The sequence below is a fragment of the Macaca mulatta genome, chromosome 1 (genome assembly GCF_049350105.2).
Source record: "Macaca mulatta isolate MMU2019108-1 chromosome 1, T2T-MMU8v2.0, whole genome shotgun sequence".
NCBI lineage: Eukaryota > Metazoa > Chordata > Mammalia > Primates > Cercopithecidae > Macaca > Macaca mulatta.
Genome location: NC_133406.1, coordinates 194,724,609 through 194,751,128, shown reverse-complemented (window position 1 = coordinate 194,751,128; position 26,520 = coordinate 194,724,609). Strand labels below are relative to the sequence as shown.

Below are 26,520 nucleotides of genomic sequence, written 5' to 3'. Positions count from 1 at the left end.
TAATATAGCAGTCTTAGAAGGGCTATCCTTAGAAGGGCTTGTGCGGAAGGTCGACTCTTGGCTGGTATCTGGAAACTTGAATGGTAAATAGTTTCCTACAATGATCAAAATTTCCTTGAATGATAAGAATGACTTACTGTGCAAACAATGTGATTTATGCTGAACATTTACCTTCCTTCTGGGAGTCTGAAATTTTGGTATGTAATAGGCAAGAGGGTGCCTGTGTGAGCAGCTCCATTAAAAACTTTGAATGGCTGGGCGCAGTGGCTCACACCTGTAATCCCAGCACTTTGGGAGGCCGAGGTGGGCGGATCATGAGGTCAGGAGATCAAGACCATCCTGGCAAACACGGTGAAACCCTGTCCCTACTAAAAAAAATACAAAAAAATTAGCCAGGCATGGTGGCAGGTGCCTGTAGTCCCAGCTACTCGGGAGGCTGAGGCAGGAGAATGGCATGAACCCAGGAGGTGGAGCTTGCAGCGAGCCAAGATCGTGCCACTGCACTCCAGCCTGGGTGACAGAGCAAGACTCCGTCTCAAAAAGAAAAAACAAAACAAAACAAAACTTTGAACACTGAGTCTTTGGTGAGCTTTCCCAGTAGACAACATTTCATGGATATAGTTACCAGGCGTTGCTAGAAGAAATAAGTGTGTCTTATGTGGCTTCACTGGGAGCGAACTCTGAGAAGCTTGTGCTTGGTTTTTTCCAGACTTTGCCTCATGTACCTTTTCCATATGCTGATTATATGCAGGGTCCTGTGAGTACTCCTGGAGGATCGTGGAACCTGGGGGTGGTCTTGGTGACCCTTGACACAGTAGTCTTCGAAGGATTTATGAAAATAGTTTAGGGTATAGCCAGAGTAATCAGGCAAGAAAAAGAAATAAAGGGCATTCACGTAGGAAGAGAGGAGGTCAGATTATCCCTGTTTGCAGATGACATGATTTTATATGTAGAAAACCCCATCATCTTGGCCCAAAAGCTCCTTCAGCTGATAAACAAATTCAGCAAAGTTTCAGGACACCAAATTAACATACAAAAAATCACTAGCGTTCCTATCCACCAACAGCCAAGCTGGGAGCCGAATCAGGAAGGCAGTCCCATTCACGATTACCACAAAAAGAATACAATACCTAGGAATATAGCTAACCAGGGAGGTGCAAGATTGCTACAATGAGAATTACAAAACTCTGCTCAAGGAAATCAGAGAAGACACAAACAAATGAAAAAACATACCATGCTCATGGATAGGAAGACTCAATGTCATTAAAATGGCCATACTGCCGAAGCAGTTTACGGATTCAATGCTATTCCTATCAAACTACCAAGAACATTCTTCACAGAACTAGAAAAAATGATTTTAAAATTCATATGGAACGAAAAAAGAGCTTGAATAGCCAAGGCAGTCCTAGGCAAAGAGAACAAAATTGGGGACCTCACGTTACCCGACTTCAAGCTGTACTGCAGGGCTACAGTAACCAAACAGCATGTTAACTGGTACAAAAGGCACATAGATTGATGGAACTTTATTTCTGGGAGAAATAAAGCTGCACACCTACGACCATGTGATCTGTAACAAAACTGACAAAAACGAGAAATGGGGAAAAGACTCCCTATTCAAGAAGTGATGCTGCGATGACTGGCTAGCCATATGCAGAAGATTAAAACTGGACCCACTCGTTTTTTTGTTTTTTTTTGAGACGGAGTCTCGCTCTGTAGCCCAGGCTAGAGTGCAGTGGTACGATATTGGCTCACTGCAAGCTCTGCCTGCCGGGTTCACGCTACTCTCTTGCCTCAGCCTCCTAAGTAGCTGGGACTACAGGCTCCTGCCACCATGCCCGGCTAATTTTTTTTGTTTTTTTTTTTTTTTTTTTTTTTTGAGACGGAGTCTCACGCTGTTGCCCAGGCTGGAGTGCAGTGGCGCGATCTTGGCTCACTGCAAGCTCCGCCTCCCGGGTTCCCGCCATTCTCCTGCCTCAGCCTCCTGAGTAGCTGGGACTACAGGCGCCCGCCACCGCGCCCGGCTAATTTTTTGTATTTTTAGTAGAGACGGGGTTTCACTGTGGTCTCGATCTCCTGACCTTGTGATCCACCCGCCTCGGCCTCCCAAAGTGCTGGGATTACAGGCTTGAGCCACCGCGCCCGGCCATTTTTTGTGTTTTTAATAGAGACGGGGTTTCACCGTGTTGGCCAGGATGGTCTTGATCTCCTGACCTTATGATCCTCCCGCCTCTGCTTCCCAATAAAGCTGGACCCCTTCTTTACACCATATACAAAAATCCACTCAAGATGGATTAAAGACTTAAATGTAAAACCCAAAACTAAAAACCCTGGAGGACAACCTAGGCAATACCATCCTGGACATAGGAATGGGCAAAATGTTCATACAAAGACACCAAAAGCAATCTCAATAAAAGCAAAAATTGGCAAGTGCGATCTAATTAAACTTAAGAGCTACAACAAAAGAAATGATAAGCAGAGTAAACAGACAGTCCATAGAATGGGAGAAAATGTTTGCAAATTGTGCATCTGTCAAAGGTCTAATATCCAGCATCTATAAGGAACTTAAACAAATTTACAAGAGAAAAACAACCCCATTAAAAAGTGGGCAAAGGACATGAACAGACACTTTTCTTTTTTTCTTTTTTCTTTTTTTTTTTGAGACAGAGTCTCACTCTGTCTCCAGGCTGGAGTGCAGTGGCGTGATCTTGGCTCACTGCAACCTCTACCTCCTGGGTTCAAGCTGTTCTGCCTCAGCCTCTTGAGTAGCTGGGACTACAGGCGCGTGCCACCATGCCCAGCTCATTTTTGTATTTTTGGTAGAGACAGGATTTCACCATGTTGGCCGGGATGGTCTCAATCTCTTGACCTTGTGATCCACCTGCCTTGGCCTCCCAAAGTGCTGGAATTACAGGCGTGAGCCACTGCACCCGGCTGAACAGACGCTTTTCAAAAGAAGGCATACATATGGCCAACAAGCATATGAAGAAAAGCTCAATATCACTGAGCATTAGAAGAATACAAATCAAAACCACAGTGAGATACCATCTCACACCAGTCAGAATGGCTCTTGTTAAAAGGTGAAAAAAAAACCCAAAAAAACCCAGATGTTACCAAGGTGGCAATGAAAAGGGAACATTTATACACTATTGGGAGTGTAAATTAGTTCAACCATTGTGGAAAGCAGTGTAGGGATTCCTCAGAGAGCTAAAAGCAGAACTGCCATTTTACCCAGCAATCCCTTTACTTGGTGTATACCCAGAGGAATGTAAATTATTCAGCTATAAAGACATGTGCACGTGAATGTTCATTGCAGCACTATTCACAGTAGCAAAGACATGGAATCAGCCTAAATGCATATCAGTGACAGATTGGATAAAGAAAATTTGGTTCATATACACCACGGAATACTATGCAGCCATGAAAAAGAAACGAGATTATTTCTTGTTTAGGACTATGGATGGAGCTGGAGGCTACTATCCTAAGCAAACTAACACAGGAACAGAAAACCAAATACCACATATTCTCACTTACAAATGGGAGTCGAATGATGAGAACTCATGAACACAAAGAAGGGAATAATAAACATTGGGGTCTACTGGAGAGTGGGAGGAGAGAGTGCTGCAGAAAAAATAAGTATCGCTACTAGGCCATTGACATATATAACAGACCTTTACATGTACCCACCCCCCAACCCTGAATCTAAAATGAAAAAAAAAGATTAAAGGTAATCTCTTCAGATTTACATTAATGGTAGGGGTTGAAAGTTGTTTAGTGTGTAATGACTTAAGGTCTTTTCATAGCATCTGAGACAGCCATCGTTTCCTCTGTTACTATTTGTCCTGGAATTGGCATTGCTTGCTTTGTACCTTTAGGATGGTGTGATGGTTAATACTGAGTGTCAACTTGATTGGATTGAAGGATGCAAAGTATTGACCCTGGGTGTGTCTGTGAAGTTGTTGTCAAAGGAGATTAACATTTGAGTCAGTGGGCTGGGAAAGGCAGACCCCCCCCTTAATCTGGGTGACCACCATCTAATCAGCTGCTGCCAGCACAGCTAGAGAATATAAAGCAGGCAGAAAAATGTGAAAAGGTTAGACTGGCCTAGCCACCCAGCCTACATTTTTCTCCCATGCTGGATGCTTCCTGCCCTCAAATATTGGACTCCAAGTTCTTCAGTTTGGGACTTGGACTGGCTCTCCTTGCTCCTCAGCTTGCAGACAGCTTATTGTGGGACCTTGTGACCATGTGAGTTAATACTTAAAAAACTCCTCTTTGTATATATGTATCTATCCTATTAGTTCTGTCCCTCTAGGGAATCCTGGCTAATACAGATGGTATTGCTTCTGCCATGTCCCCTTCATGTACTTTATGGTTTGTAAAGGAGATTGAAAGAGCAGCACTCTGTTTTCTTGGCCTGTTAACTCTTTGTATCGGGTCTTATGTTCCTCGTTTTCATTATTTTTATACAGTTAATATTATATGTGTGCCCACTATTTTAAAGTATTATACTGGGGACTGTACGTGATAAAAAAGAATAAGATACATACCTCATAAGCTGCTTCATCTGGGCCTGTTTCTTCTTTTTTTCCTGTACTTTGCCTAAGCTTAGTAAGTCTTCTTCTGCTTTTTTTTTTTTCATTTTCTGCCTCAGGATTTCCTGACTGATATTTTATATTTGTGAATACAGTTAACAGTTTAGGCACTAACAAACTCTCTTAGAATGTTCATCTTATTTCCCATATTTGCAAAATTGTTTTACCCTATATAATGACATCTTTTGGAGCATATACTGTGGTGTGTGTGTGAGAGAGAGAGAACAGAGAGCAATCACAGTTTGTTACTATGTTTAATGAGAGAGAGTTTTAGGAAGAATTGTGAGTTAAGATATTCTGTCATTGTTTAACATATGGATTGTATATATAATAAATGGTTTATTAATAATGCAAACTCTGATAGGCTAAACTGAATTTATTGTAGTTCATTTGGTTCTGCGATCCACTTGAAACTAATTTGCAAATTTTCAGCATAAATTGCTTATTACACAGAAACATTTGTCTGTTGCAGGACTTGGGAAATAATCTTGCAAGAATGTTGTAAAGTTAAAGGTAAATTGACCAAGGATAGTACCAATTCTTTGGCAGAGAGATACAAAAGGGGGATAACATCAATATAATTGTAATCTTGAGGATAATATTGTTTAGGTAGACCTTTAAATTGAGGCCATGGCATGTCTGGGCTGTTGGGTCCCTTTCTAAATCTCATCTGGTTTAAGTTAGTAATAAGATATACTATATCCATATGTTGTCTAGATTTTTATTCATTCAGCAGACATATTTCTAGTTCTCATGGGGTATCAGGAATTGTGGTGAATGCAGGAGAAATTCAGATATGATATATAAGACATTGTTCTTGCTCTTAGGGAACTACTTAACTAGTAATCGTATGATTGCCATAATAGAGAACTGTGTGAGGCATGGTTTGATCACAACAGCGGTGATCAGTTCTGGATGTGGGTGGGATTTAAAAGCTTAATAATGATAATGCTTGAGTTGAGTTTTAAAGAATGATTAGAAGTGAACAGGCATATCAGGAGTGTCTGTGAAGGAATAAATTTTTCTAGGGAATGAAGGAAAGCTTCATGGAAGAGGTAGCATTTGAGCTGGACTCTAAAGGATAGGGAAGATTTAGACAGTGAAAGATTGAGCCTGGGGAGGGACTGGGCCTTTCTGGAGTAGAGAACATGCTGTAAAGGTATGGTTGTTTAAAATCTGTGAAATGACAAGTAGTTTATTTAGGCTGGAGTATGGAATTTATTTATTCATACTATATGGCAGTCATTGTGCCTAGTGCTGGCTGCATCTTAGTAAACAAAACAGACATGGTCCCTGTCTTCATGGAGCCTCAGGGAAGGAGTGGAATGGTAGCTTGTGAATAGTAGGTTGAGTAGATAGGATTAAATAGTGAAGGAGTTTGAATATTAAGTGGAGGCATTAGGACTTAATTTTTAGGTAGCGAGGAGCACTGGAGGATTATTGAAATGGTTGCAAATGTTTGACTATGGCACTGAAGAGAGAGTAGAGTGAAGGGGATCTTGTTTAGAGGTGATAGCTGGAGTTAAAGGATAGTGTGCCGATATAATAAATAAGTAGGTCGGTGAGAAGAGAGATCAGTGTCTGTTAAGTGGTCAGAGAATTTTTTTTTTTTTCCGAGATGGAGTCTCACTTGCCCAGGCTGGAGTGCAGTAGCACGAACTTGGCTCACTGCAAGCTCTGCCTCCCGGGTTCATGCCCTTCTTCTGCCTCAGCCTCCCGAGTAGCTGGGACTACAGGCGGCTGCCACCATGCCGGCTAATTTTTTTGTATTTTTTTTAGTAGAGATGGGGTTTCACTGTGTTAGCCAGGATGGTCTTGATCTCCTGACCTCGTGATCCCCCGCCTCGGCCTCCCAAAGTGCTGGGATTTCAGGCGTGAGCTACTGCGCCCGGCCTAGAGAATATTTTTTGATTGAATGAGGGCTTTTGTGTCTGCTCGTGTTCTTTACTCTCTGGGTACCTTTCTTGCTTTTCTCATCAATTGTCTCTTTCACTTTCTTCCATTTTATTTACCCACCCTTATTCTGTCCCTTTTTCCTAATTGGCTCATTCATGAAATTTGTTTTATTTTATTTATTTTTTTTGAGACGGAGTTTCGCTCTTGTTGCTCAGGCTGCAGTCCAGTGTCACAATCTCGACTCACCGTAACCTTCTTCTCCCGGGTTCAAGCAATTCTCCTGCCTCAGCCTCCCGAGTAGCTGGGATTACAGACATGTGCCAACACACCCAACTAATTTTGTATTTTTAGTAGAGATAGGGTTTCTCCATGTTGGTCAGGCTGGTCTCCAACTCCCGACCTCGGATGATTCGCCCGTCTTGGCTTCCCAAAGTGCTGGGATTATAGGCATGAGCCACCATGCCCAGCCTATGAAATATATTTTAGATTATTTTCTGGAACTAATTATCTAATAGTTATCTTTTGCTTAGGAAACTCTAATGACTCTTATACTTATTATTACAAAGACTTGATATATCTTAGAGAATGATTCCGTTAACCAAAAAACAAGAATATGGTAGGATAGATCTAGGAGTGAGAAAAAGAGCTTTAAGTTTGAGGTGTCTATATGTTAAACAAATGGTTGACCAGCACAAGCAATTGTGTTTAGAGCTCAGGAAATTTGTGATAGAGATGTAGATTTAAGAGTCAAAGATTCATCAGTATGAAAATGGCAGCTGAAGCTATGAAGGTGGATGAGTTCACTCAAGGAAGAACACGGAAGGATTAAAAGACAAGGACAAACCTTTGGGGGAACCCCTCTTCTGTTATATGGTGGTCTTCTTTAGGACAGAGATCATGTGTCTCTCAATTTAATAAACCATTTTTGACTCCTGTATGCCAGGCACAGAGAAGAATAAAATGTGATCTTTGTGCTTAGCAAGATCCCAGGCTTTTAGGATGAAGAGAGATGTGTAGTCAGCAGTGCAGAGCAAAAGATACCCTAAGGCATGAAGATAAACTGCTCTTGAGTCTTGCATCTTCAATATCTGTCTCATTACTACACTCAGTATGATTGGGTAGTTAGCTTTTTTGCTCTTATAAGGAGTGTAATCAATTTGTGGAATGTTTTATATTGCTGTATTTAAAAAGAAACCAACTAGTCCTTTCAACAAATTAGTTGCTTTGTATGTATATTGACTTTGATTTTAATGTTTCTGTAGACTAATAGTATTAAATGGAATAAAAAGGATGTTTGCCACTGTGTTTTAAATGAAAATGCCTGGAGAATTGTGAGTAGGAAGATGTATATTGAAATAAACCATATAATTGCTCTTAATGGGTGATAAGAATTGATTCCCCACCTTCTTTTATTCTTTCGGTAACCTTTAGCAAATATTTATTTAGTACTTCTTACTAGCGTATATGGGCAGTGTTGATTATAGAGGGTTTTTTTTCCCTTGTGGAATTTAGAGCTTCCTGGGGTGTCAGATATTAACAGATTTTCAAAGGAATAAGTTAAAGTCAACGTTTATGTAATTATATAGCTGTAAATAGCAATGAAAGTTATGTCAGTGCTATCAAAGAACCACATAGTGTTTATACTATAAATAAAGTGAATCTGGGTGTTTTGTTAAACTCATATTTCTGTATGAAATTATGGTCCATCTCTGTACAGTGACTTCTGATCTGCATTATTAATACTTCTGACAGTAAAACTTTTTGAGACATTTTATTGTGTATTCTATAGTTTTCAGTTTAGGTTCCTGATTATGAATGCAAATATGAATTGCTATATTGTGCCTATTAAAGAAATTGATGGGGATCTAATCTAGCCTTGTCACTTTGACTGATTGTAGCTCTCATTATCAGCTTATGGTAGCAGTCTGTTAGCTGCAGTGTATTGAAGGGCCTCAGCTGTTTCCCTTTAGCACAATTGTTGATGTAGATGAGAAGCATGGCTCATTGGCATTTTAGAATATCAGTTTCATGGGGAAAAGAATAATATTCTTTAAACATAGGATACACAATCCTCTTTGTGCTTAAAGTGTCATATTAAAAAACTCTTTTAGATTTATACTTGGTATTGTTTTACTTGATACTTGCCTATTTGTATAAATAGTCAGAGAGTAGTTTAACAATAGTCGTATCCTTCCCTTAGAAGTAATGAAGACATTCACTAGTATTTCCATATCAGCTAGCATTGCTTGTAGTAGAGCCAATCTTGAATGGCATATTTACAGCATGATTAGAAATATAATATTTGTGAGGTTATATCCTATGTGCTAAAGACTATGCTGAGTATTTTGAAATGTACGAATTGATTTACTGCTTGTATCAGCCCCATGAAATAGGGATGCTTACTCAATTAATGTATAAGTTGAGGAAATGGATGTTTAAAGAAGTTATGTAACCTGCCCAGGTTCACACAGATGGTTCATGACAGAAGTATGGTTTCAGTCTGAAACTCTCTTATGCAGAGCCAGTGCTCTTAATCCATCTGATGATATGTTTGTCACTGTTTTGTGATCACTTTATCTGGGAAACTTCTGTCTTGATTTCACTTGCACTATTGTTGTTGAGAAACTGTAGGAACACTTTTTCTTCAGTGTTCTTACAACCCCTTTTTTTCATCTAAAACGAGATAGAAAAAAGATGGAATGTTAGAGCAAGGTAGATTAAACTGGGCACCCTGTATTTTTATTTGCCAAACCCAGCAACCCTAAACAGGGAGGAACCTCAGAGCAATTGATTCAAGGGACCCGGATGACTTTCAAACTTTGCTGCAAATTGGAATCATCTGGGAGTCATTAAAAAAAAAAATACTGGGGTGCCTGACTCCCAGTCCCAAATTTAATTGGTATGGAATGTGTCCCAGAGATCAAGATTTTTTTAGAGCTCCCCAGGTTGATTCTCATGTGCATCAAAGTTTGGGAGTCCCTGAAATATGGGAAGCTCAAGGCTTTAAAGGACTTAAAAAAATTTGTGCATGGTAGTTTATTTACCTCTTTCTTAGCAATATTACAAAAATGCTGTTGTAAGTATCAGTGTTCACATATCATTTCATACTGATGTTTATATCTAGGACAGAGACTCTGAAATTGGATTGCTGTACAAGGCTGCATTCGTATATTTGCTGTACAAGGCTGCATTCATATATTATTTTAATAGGTATTGTTTTTAACAGTTTACTTTCCACCTACAATATCTGAAAGCATTTCTTACATTTCTACATTATTAGATATTAAAACTCATCATTTTTGCCACACTGTATTTCTTTTTAAAATCTTGTCTCAGTGTGGCAGCTCATGCCTGTAATCCCAATGCTTTGGAAGGTAAGGCAGGAGCATTGCTTCAAGTCTACCAAAAATAAAAATAAAAATAAAAACTTATCCAGGTATAGTAGCATGTGCGTGTAGTCGTAAGCTACTGAGGAGGCTGAGGCGGGAGGATTGCTTGAGCTAAGGAGTTCAGGACTGCAGTGAGCTATGATCACACCACTGCACTAGAGCCTAGGTGTTACAAAGCAAGACCGTGTCTCTAAAACCAGAAAAAAACAGTTTCATCCATTTAATACATTTAGTCATCTATTAGTAGTCTGAAAATCCCTGCCTTTTTTTTTTGTTGTTGTTAGACGGAGTCTCACTCTGTCCCCCAGGCTGGAGTGCAGTGGCATGATCTCCACTTACTGCAACCTTCGCCTCCCAGGTTCAAGTGATTCTCCTGCCTCAGCCTCCAGAATACCTGGGACTACAGGCATGCGCCACCACACCCTGCTAATTTTTGCATTTTTAGAAGAGACGGGGTTGGCCAGGCTGGTCTTGAACTCTTGGCCTCAAGTGATCTGCCTCCCTTGGCCTCCCAAAATGCTGGGATTATTGGTGTGAGCCACTACACCCAGCTGGAAAATCTTTGTCTTAACTGGTGTATTTAGTCCATTTACTTACTTGTGCTTATTGATGTATTTGGATATTTATCTGCTGTCTTATTTGGTACTCTTCGGCCTGCCCTGTTTCCTTTTTTTCCTGTTTTCTTTTGTACTGATAGGTTGTTATTTTTGTTTTTACTCTCCCAACCCCAAGTAGTTTAGAAATTATACAGTGTTCCTTTTCTTTTAGTAAGGTTGACCTACTACTTGCAACATGCACATTGTAGCTTGGGTATTTTTGTTGTTTCCTTATTATATTTAGGTCAAGTATTATTTTATATATTTCTGTTCATAGCATACCCAGTAACTGTTGAGATAATAATTGGTTTTAAGTCGCCAGATATAAAATCATCCATCAAATATTGTTTCTTAGGTGTGTCAGCTATATTAGATCAGTATAGATTTTGCCAAGAAAGACTAAGAGGAGAATCATTTATTTATTTATTTATTTATTTATTTATTTGCAGTTGCAAGATTTAGTAGAGTGAAAACAGAGCTCCCATACAAAGGGAGGGTATCCAAAGAGGGTAGCCGTTGCTGGCTCGAATGCCTGGGTTTATATCCTGATCATTGTCCCTCCTGCTGTGCTCTCAGGCAATATATGATTGGCTATTTCTTTACCTCCTGTTTTTGCCTAATTAGCATTTTAGTGAGCTCTCTTTCCTACCTGATTGGTCGGGTCTGAGCTAAGTTGCAAGCCCCATGTTTAAAGGTAGACGCGGTCACCTTCCCAGCTAGGCTTAGGGATTTTTAGTTGGCCTGGGAAATCCAGCTAGTCCTGTCTCTCAGACCCCGCTCTCGACAGGAAAACCCAAGTGCTGTTGGGGAGGTTGGCTGACGACCTCTCTACGGCTTCCTGCTGAATTGGGGCATAGTAGGGGTTGTGCAGTTGAGATTTCCTTGGGAGGGGTGCCTTCAATGTCATCAACATTGGAGCGTGGGCTAGCATGCTGGTCCAGGGGTCCGCAGTAGATCTTAGTCACGAAGTGCATCTGGGGCTCCATTTGAAGAACCGTTTGTAGTTTACAGCTTCAATTCTGGAAGAGACAAACTTAACAAGGAGGTTAAAGATACAGGGATTGAAATGTATGGCCTGCAGTGCAGGGGATTATTTCTTTGGCACACTTCACAGGCCCTGACTATCTGCTTGATAGTTTTGAAAAGTCCTGGTCCTGTAAATAATGCTTTGGCCATCTGATGGGTGCTATCAATGCCTAAGTGAAAAGTTTGGTGAAGGGTTTTAAGTAATTTCCATTGGTTAGCTGCAGGCAAAATTATTTTTCCTTCTTTGGTGGCTAGCCATCCTGAAGGGAGGAAAGTATGTCCTCGTGAGGTTTCCTATTCTAATTCTCCTGTGAGTACTGGGGCTTGGTTTCCTGGAGGGGGTTATCCCACACTAGGGATCCTTCTATAAGCATTTCTAATGGAGGGTCCCACCTTGTGGCTCTTTGGGCTTCAATATCTGCTTGGTGGTTTTCTTCTACTTATGTTTCCCTTTCCTTTTTTTTTTTTCTGATGACCCGGCAGTATAAGACTGCCACCTCTTTAGGTTTCTGTACCACCAATAATAATCTCCTAATGGCTTCCTGATGTTTGATAGGTGTTCCCTTGGAAGTTAGGAATTCCCTTTCTCTCCATATAGCTGCATGGGCATGGAGGACTAGGTAAGCAGACTTAGAATCTGTATATATATTTACCCTTTTTTCTTCTCCTAATTCTAGTGCCCGAGTGAGCGCTATTAGTTCTGCCAACTGAGCACTAGTTCCTGGAGTGAGGGGATTACTTTCAGGTATTCCGTTATCACTGACTACTGCGTACCCCACTTTGAAGTCCTTTTTCTACAAAGGAACTTCCATCAATATATAAGTTGAGGTCGGGATCAGTCCTCAACTAGGTTTGAGCAATTACTTGTTGACAGTTATGTTCTATCTTTTCTTTATTGTCTGGGAAGAAATGTGGCTGGGTTAAGAGTTGCACAAGTGCGCAGTCACAGCACTGGCCCTTCAAGTAGTAGAGGCTGATATTTAAGTAAACAGTTGTCTGACAGCCACGAGTCTCCTTTAGCAGCGAGTATGCCGTTCACATCATGAGATGTCCCCACAGTAAGATCTCTTCCCTGTATTATTTTAACTGCTTCAGATACTAAGACTGCTACTGCCACCACTACCCATAAACAATGAGGCCAACCCTTTGCCACTACATCAATTTCCTTACTCGGGTATGCCACGGGTTGCAAGCGCGTCCCTCGGACCTGTGTAAGGACTCCTAGAGCTATTCCTGTTTTTTCTGTGACATATAAAGAAAAGTCTTGGCCCATTGACAAGCTTAACACAGGGGCTTGGGTTAGGGCCTTCTTTAGGACCTGGAAAGCCGCTGCTGCTTCATATGTCCATCTTACTAAATGGGTATTGGCTTTCTGAGTTTCCTTAATTAGTGTATATAATGGTCTGGCTATTTCGCTGTACCTGGGAATCCATATTCAGCAGAAACCTGTTATGCCAAGGAACCCTCTTAGTTGCTTTAGGGTTTTGGGATGAGGATAAGCCAGTATGGGCTGGATACGTTCCTCACTGAGGGCCCTGGTGCCTTTGGATAATTTTAGCACTAAGTAATTAACCTGCTGTGAGCAGAGCTGAGCCTTTGGTTTGGAAACCTTGTAGCCACAGGTGGCAAGGGAATTTAAGAGCGTTTGGGTGTCTTGATGGCACAAGGTTTCTGAAAGGGCAGCTAAAAGTAAATCATCCACATACCGAAGGACAAGAGTGTCCAGGTATGAGAACTGGCGCAAGTCTTGGGCTAATGCCTGGCCAAATAGATGAGGGCCATCCCTGAACCCTTGGGTAAAACAGTCCAGGTGAGTTGATACATTGGGTTCAAAGGATCTTCAAAGGCAGACAAGAATTGAGAGTCAGGATGTACAGGGATGCAGAAAAAGGCATCCTTAAGGTCCAGGACTGTAAACTACTCTGCTTCCTCTGGTATTTGGGAAAGCAGAGTATAAGGGTTGGATACAGCTGGGTGTAGAGGGACAACAGCCTCATTGAAAATCCTGAGATCTTGCACTTACCTCCACTATCTATTGGGTTTCTGTACTCCTAAAATTGGACTATTGCAGGGGCTATTGCTTGGTTTTACTAGGCCTTGGGCTTTTAGGTCCTTAACAGTCTTTTGGAGTCCTTGTTGGGCCTCGGGTCTAAGGGGGTACTACCTTTGTTAGGGAAAGGACGTGGAATCCTCTAGTTTAACTTGAACAGGATGGGCATTTTTGCTTGTCCATATTGTCTTTCTGTTGCCCAGACTTCAGGATTAATTCCTTCTTCAAGCAGGGGACAACAAATGGCTGTTCCTTCTATGTTCAGGTGTATAGTGGCCCCTGCTTTTGCTAGAATGTCTCTAACAAGCGAGTGGGGCTTTCAGGCATAATTAGAAAAGCATGTGAAAAGAGTAAAGTTCCCCAGTCACAGCTTAGTGACTGGGAGAAGTATCTAGTGACTGGCTGTCCTAGGACCCCTCGGATAGTGACAGATCTGGAGAACCCTTATCTGGGATAGGAGAGTAAGACTGAGAAGGCTGCACCAGTGTCCAGGAGACAGTTAACCTCCTGGCCCACAATGGTCAAGCATACCCGGGGCTTGACCCGGGAGGGTGATGGCATGGGCTGGGACTTGCCCTGGGTACCCTCAGTCTTGCTGCTGGATCATCTGGTTAGTGGCTTCTGACTCAGGGGACCTTCATCTCCTGGAACAGTTGGCCTTCCAGTGATTCCCTTGACATAAGGGGCATGGAGAGGGGGCGGCTTATTTCTACTTGGACAGTCTTTTTAAAAGTGTCCTTGTAGACCTTTAAAATAAGTCCTGGAAGCAAGCCCTATTAGGCATTCGATTTGCCCAGTTTTCCCTTTTCCAGAGCCTCCGAAGTCCGCTTGCCTGAGGGCCCTGACTAAAGCTGTGGCCTTTTTTTTTTTTTAATCTTGTTTGTCCGGTTCCGCCTGCTCCTCCTGATCTCTATTATAAAAAACCAACGTTGCCAAGTTCAGTAGGGTTTCTAAGTTTTGCTCCGGGCCTAAGGTGGACTTTTGAAGTTTTTTTCTAATGTCTGCAGCTGACTGAGTGATAAACTTATCCTTTAAGATTAGTTGGCCTTCAGTAGAGTCAGGTGACAGGGAGGTATGCTTTCTTAATGCCTCCCTTAGTCTCCCCAGAGAGGCAGTAGGATTTTCTTCCCTTTCCTGTGTTATAGTGGACATCATTGAGTAATTCACAGGCTTCTTCCTAGTTTTCCTTAGTCTTTTAGCATGCAAGTTAACAAATGTGTGCGGCACCAATCTCCATGTTCTGATTCTGTGTCCCAATGACGGTCTATACTGGGAACTGCCTGCTGGCCTGTGGGGAATTGTTCTCTTTCCTCTGTTGTCATCCTGTCATTGACCTGACTGAGATACCAGAGATCGCCAAACTCTCGGGCTGCAGTTATGGCGGCACTTCTCTCATGTGGGGTTAGTGTCTGATTTAGTGGTAACATTATATCTCTCCATATCAGATCAAAGGATTGTCCTAACCCTTGTACAACATCAATATTGCCATCAGGGTTATCTGAGAATTTACCTAGGTCTACTGTAATTTGCTTTATGTCTGAGAGAGAAAAAGGTACATGCCCTCTGGCTGGTCTGAATTCTCCTCCTCCCACTGCTTGGAGGGGGCATAATTGGGGAATATTGGCACTCTTTGGTTCATTGTTTACACCTTTGTCTATCTCCTTCTGGACCGTTTGGGTTGAAGGGGGGTCCTTATTAGTTGGGGAAGGAGTCTGGGGGACTCTGGGGTAGGGAGGTAGACTCTGAGGGCTTCCTGTAGGGCATAAATCACACTTTTTACATAATTGTGAGTTGTCTTTTAATGAAAAGAAAGTTTGTACATATGGCACTTGACTCCATTTGCCTTCTTTTCTACAAAAGAGGTCTAGCTGTAAGATGGTGTCATAATTTATACTTTGCTCAGGAGGCCAGGTTTCTCCCCGTTAAAGAGGATATTGTGGCCAGGCGGTACTGCAGAAGAATATGTTGTTTCTTTCTGAGCGTCAAATTGGTCCCAATTCTCTAGAATACATGTTAGGGGTGTTTTTGCCTTGTGGGGGAACGTTTCCTGTCGCTTTGGAGGTCCCTTCATGGTCGCCAAAATGTTATCGGGGGGTCCTTGCTCCCAGAGCTCCCAAGATGTGGCGGGCTGCTTCCAAGATGGCGGCAAGCCTCGTGTTCTGTGACCTGGGGTTCTTGGCATCACGGATTCCAAGGAATGGAATCTTGGGGCATGCGGTGAGTGTTACAGCTTTGTTAGAAACTGGGGGTCACGGAAGAGAACCATGGAACCCAGTAACTAGTGTTCAGCTCGATTAGGACGACCCCGAGCACTTAGCCATGCAGGAACCAGTGGCAAGCCTTTAGCCCTATCGGGAGCGGCAATGGGAGCCTTATCAGATCAGGAGCACAGCGGACACCCTGCCGGATCCGGAGAGATGGAAGTCAGCGGCAGGTCTGCGAAGGCGGCAAACAGCAGTGGTGGATGGTGAGCAAAAGCTCAGCTTGAGCCGTAACAAACATGAGCCAGAAGAGTGTGTAGTTGTAAGATTTAACAGAGTGAAAACAGAGCTCCCATACAAAGGGAGGGGACCCAAAGAGGGTAACCTGAGAATCAAATATTTGTGTCTTCATTTAGATTATAATTTATAAATTGGAGTATTTGATGAATATACGTGGAAAGCTAATCAACAGTACATGGTAATAGGGGTCCCCATTTCCTTATCTGAAATCCTTAGAGGGAGATATATTTTAGAATTCAGAATTTTTTTGAACTTTAGAAATAATGAGGTACATATACAATATATTACTTAACACCTTCAACAGGAGGTAGGGCAGTACCAAGTCATCAAACGGTGGTATTTCTATAGCAAAATATATGAATATTTATGGTGAGTGGGATAAATATTAAATAGTCTTAGGTCAGTTTTGCTGCTGTTCATTTCAGCATCAAAATTGCTTGAAAAAACCAGATTTTTAAAAACAGCTTCTCAGATTTTGGAATTAGGTCTAAGGGATTATGAACCTGCATATTGCCAAATGACTTGTTACATAGATTATATAGTATACTTTAAGAATTTGGAAAAGTACAAATCTTTGGGGTACAATAGGTAAGGAAAAAAGGCATCAGGAAATAACATGAGCTAGATCTTGGAGAATGGACAGCATCTGAATAGCTAGAAAGATTTTGAGAATATCTGTCTTGTAAGAATAGCTAGGATAAGAACAGTGGGCTAAGATGAGATAAACCGAGTTTTGAGACCTGATTTTGTTCCTAATAGTTTTGTGACCTTGAGCATACAGACCTTTCTTTTTTCCTTCTTTTTACTTCTTTTCCCTTCTTCCTTTCACTTCCATCTTATTCCCTTCCCTTCTGTCCTTTTCTCTCTTGGTTCCATTCCCTGATTTCTGCTTTTCCTTCCTTTCCTTTTCTTTCCTTGCCACTTCATGTTATTCGTTTATAAAATAGATACGGTATTTGTGAAGTACCTTGCACACTATTAGGCACATAGGTGCCTGGTAAATGGCAGTTATTATTTTAAAAACACTTGACAGTTAAAAAAGGGTTTCATATAACTTCTCTTACTTATTGTTTAAGGCAACTTGGTAAAAACATACTTGATTGTTATCTCTGATTTATAAATGAGGAAACTGTGACATAGTAAGAATGTATTATTCAATGTGAAATTACTAATGAGTCGTGGAATTGGGATGCCAGTGCTTTCTCTATTCTGTCACAAATCCCTTCACAGTGTTCCTTTCCCTTTTCCGTCTATCATTTCAAGAGGTTCTCAAAGTATTCTTTGGCATCAGCTGGGCAGGGCTATGTGATTATGGTAATATTAGCATTGGCTGTTGACTGGAATTTTCTGATTAGGTTACCCCTGTATAGGCAGCCTTCTGTCTTAATGAAGGTGGTTTCAGTCCTTACAGGCAGCATTCAGAGGTTAGAAAGTGAATCTAGCAAGGAATCAGGATATCATGTAAAAGTGTAAAAGGCAGTTTTCCCCCAAAACTAGGTTTCATTGGGTAAAGATGCCAAACGATAGTCATCAGCAAGTATAAATGGTTCTGATATTGTTTAAAATTCTAATTAGGCCGGGCGTGGTGGCTCACGCCTGTAATCCCAGCACTTTGGGAGGCCGAGGCAGGCGAATCACGAGGTCAGGAGATTGAGACCATCCTGGCTAACATGGTAAAATCCCGTCTCTACTAAAAATACAAAAGATCGCCGGGCGTGGTGGCGGGCACCTGTAGTCCCAGCTACTCAGGAGGCTAAGGCAGGCAAATGGTGTGAACCTGGGAGGCGGAGCTTGCAGTGAGCCGAGATTGCACCACTGTACTCCAGCCTGGGTGACAGAGCCAGACTCCGTCTCAAAAAACAAAACAAAAAAAATTCTAATTAGGTATAGTTTTCTGATCCTGCTATGGGCTTGAGGTTTTGAAAGCAGTTTTGATTTCCCTTTGTAATGAAAAAGAGTACACAGTTTATATCATAAGAGCTCACTGTGCTGGAAAGACAGTCTTCGTGTTTTCACTAAGCAGATTTCAGAGCCTTCTGTAGCTTTAGTGTCCTTTTGGGGTTGGTGCTGAGGCTTAGGTGGCTCACAAAGCAGTATTTCCCACCATTCCTCAGGCAGATACAGCTAACACTGACATTGTCATCAGCTGTGATACTGTGATGCTGTGAACATGCATGCACTATTCTTTGTATGGACATGCAATTTGTTTTCTCTTAGATAAATACCTAGGAGTGGAATGGCGGGATGATATATATGGTAGATATATGTTAAGTTTTTAAGTAATTGCCAAGATGTTGTAAAGTAATTTTTATTTTTCTAATGATTAATGATGTTGAGCATCTTTTCATGTATCTCTTTGCCATTCAGATAACTGCTTTGGGGAAGTGCTTGTTTAAATCTTTTGCCCATGTTTTAATTGGGTTGTTTCTCTTGTTGAGTTTTGAGAGTTATTGGTATATTCTGGATTCAAGTTCTCTGTGTCAGATATGACTTGCAAATATTTCCTCCAGGACTGTGCGGCTTGTCTTTCATTTTCTTTTTCTTTTTTTTTTTTTGAGACAGAGTCTTGCTCTGTCGCCCAGGCTGGGGTGCAGTGGCCGGATCTCAGCTCACTGCAAGCTCCGCCTCCCGGGTTTAGACCATTCTCCTGCCTCAGCCTCCCGAGTAGCTGGGACTACAGGCGCCCGCCACCTCGCCCGGCTAGTTTTTTGTATTTTTTAGTAGAGACGGGGTTTCACCGTGTTAGCCAGGATGGTCTCGATCTCCTGACCTCGTGATCCGCCCGTCTCGGCCTCCCAAAGTGCTGGGATTACAGGCTTGAGCCACCGCGCCCGGCCTTTTCATTTTCTTAATGTCTTCTAATATTGAAGTTCAATTTATCAATTTTTTCTTTCATGGATTGTGCTTTTGATATTGTATCCAAAAAATCTTTGCCTAACAAAGATCACAAATGTCTTCTTCTATTATTGTTGTTATAGTTTTAGGTTTTATATTTAGGTCTGTGGTTTGAGTTAATTTTTAATATATGATGTGAGATAAGGATTTAAGTTTATATTTTTTGCATGAGGGTATCCAGTTGTTCCAACACTGTATGTATGTATGTATGTATGTATGTATGTACTTATTTATTTTAGATATAAGGTCTTTGTCACTAAGGCTGGAGTGCAGTGGCACAATCATAGCTCACTGTAGTCTCAAACTCCTCGTCTCAAGTGATATTCCTGCCTCAGCCTTCAAAGCAGCTAGAACTACAGGCACCTGCCAGCATGCCTGGGTAATTTTTCGGTTATTTTGTAGAGATGGGATCTCCCTATATTGGCCTGGCTGGTCTCAAATTCCTGACCTCAAGTGATCCTCCCACCTCAGCCTTCTAGAGTGCTAGGATTACAGGTGTGAGCCACCACACCTGGCCCCAATACTATTTGTTGAAAGGATAGTCCTTTTTCACTTAATCGCTTTGTACCTTTGTCAAAAATTAATTGACTATATAGTGTAAAGACCTACTTCTGAATCTTTATTTTGTTCTATTGATCTATTTGTCTGTCTTGATGCCGATATTATGCTGTTTGATTATTGTAGCTCTATAAGTCTGGAAGTCAGTAGTTTAAGATCTCCAACTTTGTTTTTCTTTTTCAAAGTTATTTGGCTATTATAGGTCCTTTGAATTTCATATGAATTTTAGAATTAACTTGTCAATTTCTGCCCGCCCCCCCACCAAAAAAAAAGCCTGCTAGGGTTTTGATTGGGATTGCATTGAATCTGCAGATCAGTTCCAGGAGGACTGACAATGTTAAGTCATGTGATCCGTGAACATGGTACATTTCTCCATTGAAAAAGTCTTTCATTTCTCTAGTTACATTTTGTAGTTTTTGGAGAATAGGTCTTATGCATCTTTTATCAGATTTATTCCAAAGTATTTCTTATTTTTGATGGTATTTTATTAATGTTACTGTCTTAAAATTCTCAATTTCTGATTGATTGTTGCCAGCATATAGAAATACAAGTATTTCTTCATACTGGTTATGTAGCCTACAACCTTGCTAAATTCACTTATTAGTTCTAGTAGCTTTTTTATTGATTCCACTGGATTTTTTTTTAATGTCGGTGATCTTGTCATCTGTGAATAAGATAGTTTTACTTTTTTCTTCCTAATTTAGATGCAAATATTATTTCTTTCTTTTCCTTGCTTTATTGTAATGGCTAGAAGCTCCAACGCAGCATTGAGTAGAAGTGATAAGAGTTGGCATTCTTGCCTTGTTCCTGATCTTAAAGGGGAAAACATTCAGTCTTTGTTTTTTTGTAGATGTCCTTTACCAAGTTGAGGAAATTCCTTTCTTTTCCTAGTTTGTTGAGAATTTTATCAGGAATGGATGATGTATTTTGTCAAATGCTCTTTCTGCATGTATTGAGATGATAAGGTTTTTCTTTTTTAATCTGCTACGTTGGTGAATTATATTGTTTTTTTTTTCCCCCATTGGCTGACTTTTAAATGTTCATCCAACCTTACATTTCTGGCATAAACCCCCTTTGGTCACAATATATTATTTTAGTGTGTTGTTGGTTCCAATTTGCTGAGACTATTGCACATATGTTCTTGAGGGATATTGGTTGGTAATTTTCTTTTTTTTTTTTATACCTTTTGTCTGGTTTTGGAGCCATGACAATGCTGATCTTATAAAATGTGTTGGGAAGTATTCCCTCCTCTAAAATATTTAGGAAGAGTTTGCACAGAATTTTGTAGCTTTAAAAAAAAAAAGTGGTAGAATTAATTATTGAAGCCATCTGGACCTGTAGTTTACTTTGTGGGAAGGTTTTTACACTACAAATTCAGTCTGTAATAGATATTAGGAAATTCAGACTTTCTATTTTTCTTGACGAGGTTTTGTAATTTATTTCTTTCAAGGAATTTATCCGTCATCTGCATTGTGAAATGTATTGGCATGAGAGATATTGCTTATCTCTCATTTTTTTTTTTTTTTCTTTGAGGTGGAATCTCACTCTGTCACCTAGGCTGGAGTGCAATGGTGTGATCTCAGCTCACTGCAACCTCTGCCTCCTGGGCTCAAGCAATTCTCCTGCCTCAGCCTCCCGAGTAGATGGGATTACAGGCACGCACGACTGCGCCCGGCTAATTTTTGTATTTTTAGTAGACGTGGGGTTTCTTCATGTTGTTCAGGCTCGTCTTGAACTCCTGACCTCAAGTCATCTGCCCGCCTCGGCCTCCCAAAGTGCTGGGATTACAGGCATGAGCCACCGCGCCCGGCCTCACATTTCTGATATATGATTATTTTTTTTCTTGATCAATCTGAACACAGTTTTATCAGTTTTCTTGAGATCTAGCTTTTGGTTTAATTGGTTTATCTAAAAATTTTTACTATTTTATTTACTTACGTATGTGTATATGATTTCTATTTTATTGATTTCTGTTCTCCATTATTAATCTCCTCTGGATTTTATAGTTTCTTAAGGTACTTTCTTAAGGTAAAAGCTGAGGTCATTGAATTGAGTCCCTTCTTTTCTAATATAGGTGATTAGTGGTATATATTTCTATGTACTGCTGCTTTAGCTGGTTCCCATGTGTGTTTTTATTTTTATTCAATTCTTTTTGATTTCTTTGAATCATGAATTATTCATGTGTGTGTTATTCAGTTTTAAAGTATTAGGGGATTCTTCATATCTAAACTTTTGTTAGAAATTTCTAGTTTACTTCCATTGTGGTTAAGTCACATGCATAACTTTAGTTTTTTTAAATTTATTGATTCTTGTTTTATGGCCCTAAATATGGTCTGTCTTGGTAAACATTTTATGTGCACTTGAAAAGAATGCACATTCTTTCTGTTGTGTGAATGTTCTACAAATGTCATTAATGTCAGGTTTGTTGATGGGGATGTTCAAGTTTATTCTAATGTTCCGTTTACTGTATCAGTTTTTAAAAGGGTTTAGAATCTCAGGAGGGACTGGATGTGTTCCTTCTCTTATGTTTTTATTTTTTAAGTCATTGATGTCCTAGCTTTGATTTTTGCACTATCTTAATGACTTTAAGCAAATTTTACAATGAAACTCATTTTAATTTTAAGTCGTCTAGCCCTTTAAGACAAAGGAGATGTGTTAGGAATTAGAATTGAATGATAGAATTCTAGTTTTATAAATGTTTTGACTTAGTTATGTCAGTGTTTGGGTTAAAAGGACTCCTTTGTTTTTTTGGGCATTGGAATGTGATTATGTGTGTTTTTAATAGGGTTTTAGTTTTGTTCTTTAGCAGATGATGAAGAAAACAAAACCTATTCTAAAAGCAGAATACAAAGGGATATAGAAGTGATCTTTTCCTTTTTTGACATGGAGTCTGTCTGTCATCCAGGCTGGAGTACAGTGGCACAATCTTGGCTCACTGTAACCTCTGCCTCCCAGGTTCAAGTGATTCTCCAGCGTCAGCCTCCCGAGTAGCTGGGACTACAGGCGCGTGCCGCCACGCCCGGCTAATTTTTGTATTTTTAGTAGAGACAGGGTTTCACTGTGTTGGCCAGGGTGCTCTCGAACTCCTGACCTCAAGTGGTCCGCCTGCCTCAGCCTCCCAAAGTGCTGGGATTACAGGCGTGAGTCACTGTGCCTGGCCGCTTTTTTGCTTTTAAAAGGTGTTGGGAATTTTTCTTGTGTTTGTTTTATTTTTCTTAAAAAAATTTTTTTTGGGGGGGTGGGGACAGAGCCTGACATTGTCACCCAGGCTGGAGTGCTATGGCACGATCATAGCTGACTGCACGCAGCCCGGAACTCCTGGGCACAAGGATCCTCCTGCCTCAGCCTTCCCGAGTAGCTGGGATTATAGGCATACATCGCCATGCCTGGCTAAATATTTTATTTTTAGTAGTGATGGGATCTCACTACATTGCCTAGGCTGGTTTTGGACTCCTGACCTCAAGTAATCCTCCTGCCTTGGCTTCGCATTGGCCTCCCAAAGTACTGTGATTACAAGTGTGAACCACCTCACCTGGCTGGGAATTTTTTTTTGTTTTAATGGCATAAAATTTATATTATAAATGAAAGACATAAAAATGCTATTAATTTTCCATCTTATGATTGCTTATAACTTTTTCCTAGATTTTTGTTTTTTCAAGTTTTATTTTAGACTCAGGGGGTACTTGCTTAGGTTTGTTACCTGGGTATATTGCATGATGCTGTGGTTTGGGTGCAAATGATCCTGCCACGCAAGTACTGAGCATAGTACCCAGTAGTTAGTTTCTTAACCCTTGCCCTCCCCCGACTCTAGTAGTCTCCAGTTTCTGTTGTTGCCATCTTTCTTTCCATGAATGCCCAATGTTTAGTTTCCACTTGTAAGTGAGAACATGTGATATTTGGTTTTCTGTTCCTGCGTCAATTTGTTTAGAATAATGGCATTCAGTTGCATCCATGTTACTGCAAAGGACATGATTTCTTTGTTTTTATGCCTGTGTAATTCCATGGTATATATGTACCACATTTTCCATTTTTTTTTTTTCCCTTTTGAGACGGAGTCTGGCTGTGTTGCCCAGGCTAGAGTGCAGTGGTGATCTCGGCTCACTGCAAGCTCCGCCTCCTGGGTTCACGCCATTCTCCTGCCTTAGTCTCTGGAGTAGCTGAGCCTGCAGGTGTCCGCCACCACGCCTGGCTAATATTTTGTATTTTTAGTAGAGACGGGGTTTCACTGTGTTAGCCAGGATGGTCTGGATCTCCTGACATCGTGATCTGCCTGCCTCGGCCTCCCAAAGTGCTGGGGTTACATGTGTGAGCCACCGTGCCTGGCCCATATTTTCTTTATCCAGTCCACTGTTGATGGGCACCTAGGTTGATCCCATGTCTTTACTATTGTGAATAGTGCTGTGATGAACATGCGAGTACTTGTGTCTTTTTGGTAGAACGATTTGTTTTCTTTTGGATATATACCCAGTAATAGGATTGCTGGGTTGAATGGTAGTTCGGTTTTAGGCTCTTTGAGAAGTCTCCAAACTACTTTCCAGAGTGCTGAACTAATTTACATTCCTACCAACAGTGTATACGTGTTCCCTTTTATCTGCAGTCTTGCCAGCATCTGTTGTTTTTTGGCTTTTTGATAATTGCCTTTCTGACTGGCATAAGATGGTATCTCATTGTGGTTTTGATTTGCATTTCTCAGATGGTTAGTGTGTGGAGCATGTTTTCATGTTTGTTGGCTGCTTGTATGTCTTCTTTTGAGAAGTGTCTGTTCATGTCTTTTGCCCATTTTTTAATGGGGTTGTTTTTTGCTTGTTCAATTGTTTAAGTTCTTTATAGAGTCTAGATATTAGACCTTTGTCAAATGCATAGTTTGCAAATATTTTCTCCCATTCCGTAGGCTGTTAACTCTATTGATTGTTTCTTCTGCTGTGCAGAAACTCTTTAGTCTAATTAGGTCCCACTTGTCAATTTTTGTTTTTGTTGCAGTTGCTTTTGAGGACTCGGCCATAAATTATTTCCCAAGGTCAGTGTCTAGAATGGTGTTTCCTAGTTTTGTTTTTTTTTTTTTTTACAGTTTGAGGTCCTACATTTAAATCTTTAATTCATCTTGAGTTAATTTTTGTATGTGGTGAAAGGTAGGGTTCCAGTTTCATTCTTCTGCACGTGGCTAGCCAGCTATCCCAGCACTATTTATTGAATAGAGAGTCCTCTCCCCATTGCTTATTTTTGTTGACTTTGTTAAAGATCAGAAGATTGTAGGTGTGTGGCTTTATTTCTTGGTTCTCTATTCTGTTCTATTAGTCTATGTGTCTGCTTTTGTACCAGTAGTATGCTTTTTTTTTTTTTTTTTTTTAAACACTGTAGCCTTATAGTCTGAAACTGGGTAATGTAATCCCTGCAGCTTTGTTGTTTTTGCTTAGGATTATTTTGGCTATTTGGGCTCTTTTTTGGTTTCATGTAAATTGTAGAATAGTTCTTTCTAGTTCTGTGAAAAATGACATTGGTAGTTTGAGAAGAATTATGCTCAATCTGTAGATTGATTTGGACAGCATGGCTGTTTCAACAGTACTGATCTTCTAATCCATGAGCATGAAAATTTTTTCCTTTTGTTTGTGTCACCTGTGGTTTCTTTTAGCAGTGTTTTGTAGTTCTCCTTGTTGGGATCTTTTACCTCCTTGGTTAGATGTATTCCTAGGTATTTTTTCTTTTTCTTTTTTTTTGTAGCTGTTGTAAATGGGGCTGCATTCTTGACTTGGCTCTCAGCTTGAACGTTAGTGGTATATAGAATTGCTGTTGATTTTTGTACATTGATTTTGTATTTTAAAACTATGAAGCCATTTATCAGTTCCAGGAGCCTTTTGGTGGAGTCTTTAGGGTATTCCAGGTATAAAATCATATTGTCTGCAAAGAAAGATAGTTGGACTTCTTTGCTGTTTGGATGCCTTTTCTTTCTTTTCTTTGCCTGATTGCTGTGGCTAGAACTTTCAGTACTGTGTTGAATAGCAGTCGGAAGAGTAGACATCCTTGTCTTGTTCCAGTTCTCAAGAGGAATGTTTCCAGTTTTTCTTGTTCAGCATGATGTTGGCTGAGGATTTGTCATAGGTGGCTTTTATTTATTTTGAGATATGTTCCTTCGATGCCTAGTTTGTTGAAGGTTTTTATCATGAAGGAATGGTGGATTTTATTGAAAGCTTTTTCTGCATCTATTCATCTCAGTTTCTTTTTTCTGCTTGACCTAATAGAAAAAAATTTCAGCCCTACTTGAAATGAATTACCTGAGCTGGGGGACTGAGATTGCTGCCGGCAAATAGAATTAATGGACTGTTTTTTAAAGAGGGCAAAAAGCTCCAAACAGAAATGTTTCTGAGATGTTGGGGGCATTTTGGGAATAAAGTAACATGCATTTATAGGGAGATAGTAAAATGAAAACATAGGAATTTACTTTTTTGTTCAGTTATTTAGCCTTTAAAAAAATACTTATGAATGCATAGGAAGTTGCAAAAATAGTGCAGAGTACTATGAACCCTTCACCCAGCTTTCACCAATAGTGTCATCTTTTATAGCTATAATACAATATTAAAACCATGAAAATGACATTCATACGATATCATTAACTAGATTATAGCCCTTATTTGGTCTTTATATACACTTGTGTATGTGGATATATACAAGTCATACAATCTCATCCCATGAGTAGATTTGTGTAATGGCCACCACCACAATCAACATACAGAACCGTGCTGTCATTACAAAGGAATTCTCTTAGGCTGCACTCCCACCCTGTCTTTATCTTCCTGCAACCACTAATGTGTTCTTCTTCTCTACGTGAATAATATTTATATTTATATTTATATTTATATTTCCTTTTGAGACAGGGTATCACTCTGTCGCACAAGCTGGAGTGCGGTGTTGCAGTCATGGCTCACTGCAGCCTCCACCTCCCAGGCTCGGGTGATCCTCCCACCTCAGCCTTCCAAGTAGCTGGGATCACAGGCACAAGCCACCATGCCTGGCTAATTTTTT

At 40.5% G+C, this 26,520-nt stretch overlaps 1 protein-coding gene across 30 annotated transcripts in view; it reads left to right on the top strand.

The window, feature by feature from the left end:
* Positions 1-26,520, top strand: part of MAST2 (microtubule associated serine/threonine kinase 2) — a 256,855-nt gene that overhangs the window by 53,420 nt on the left and 176,915 nt on the right. The gene's annotated exons all lie outside the window — the stretch shown is intronic.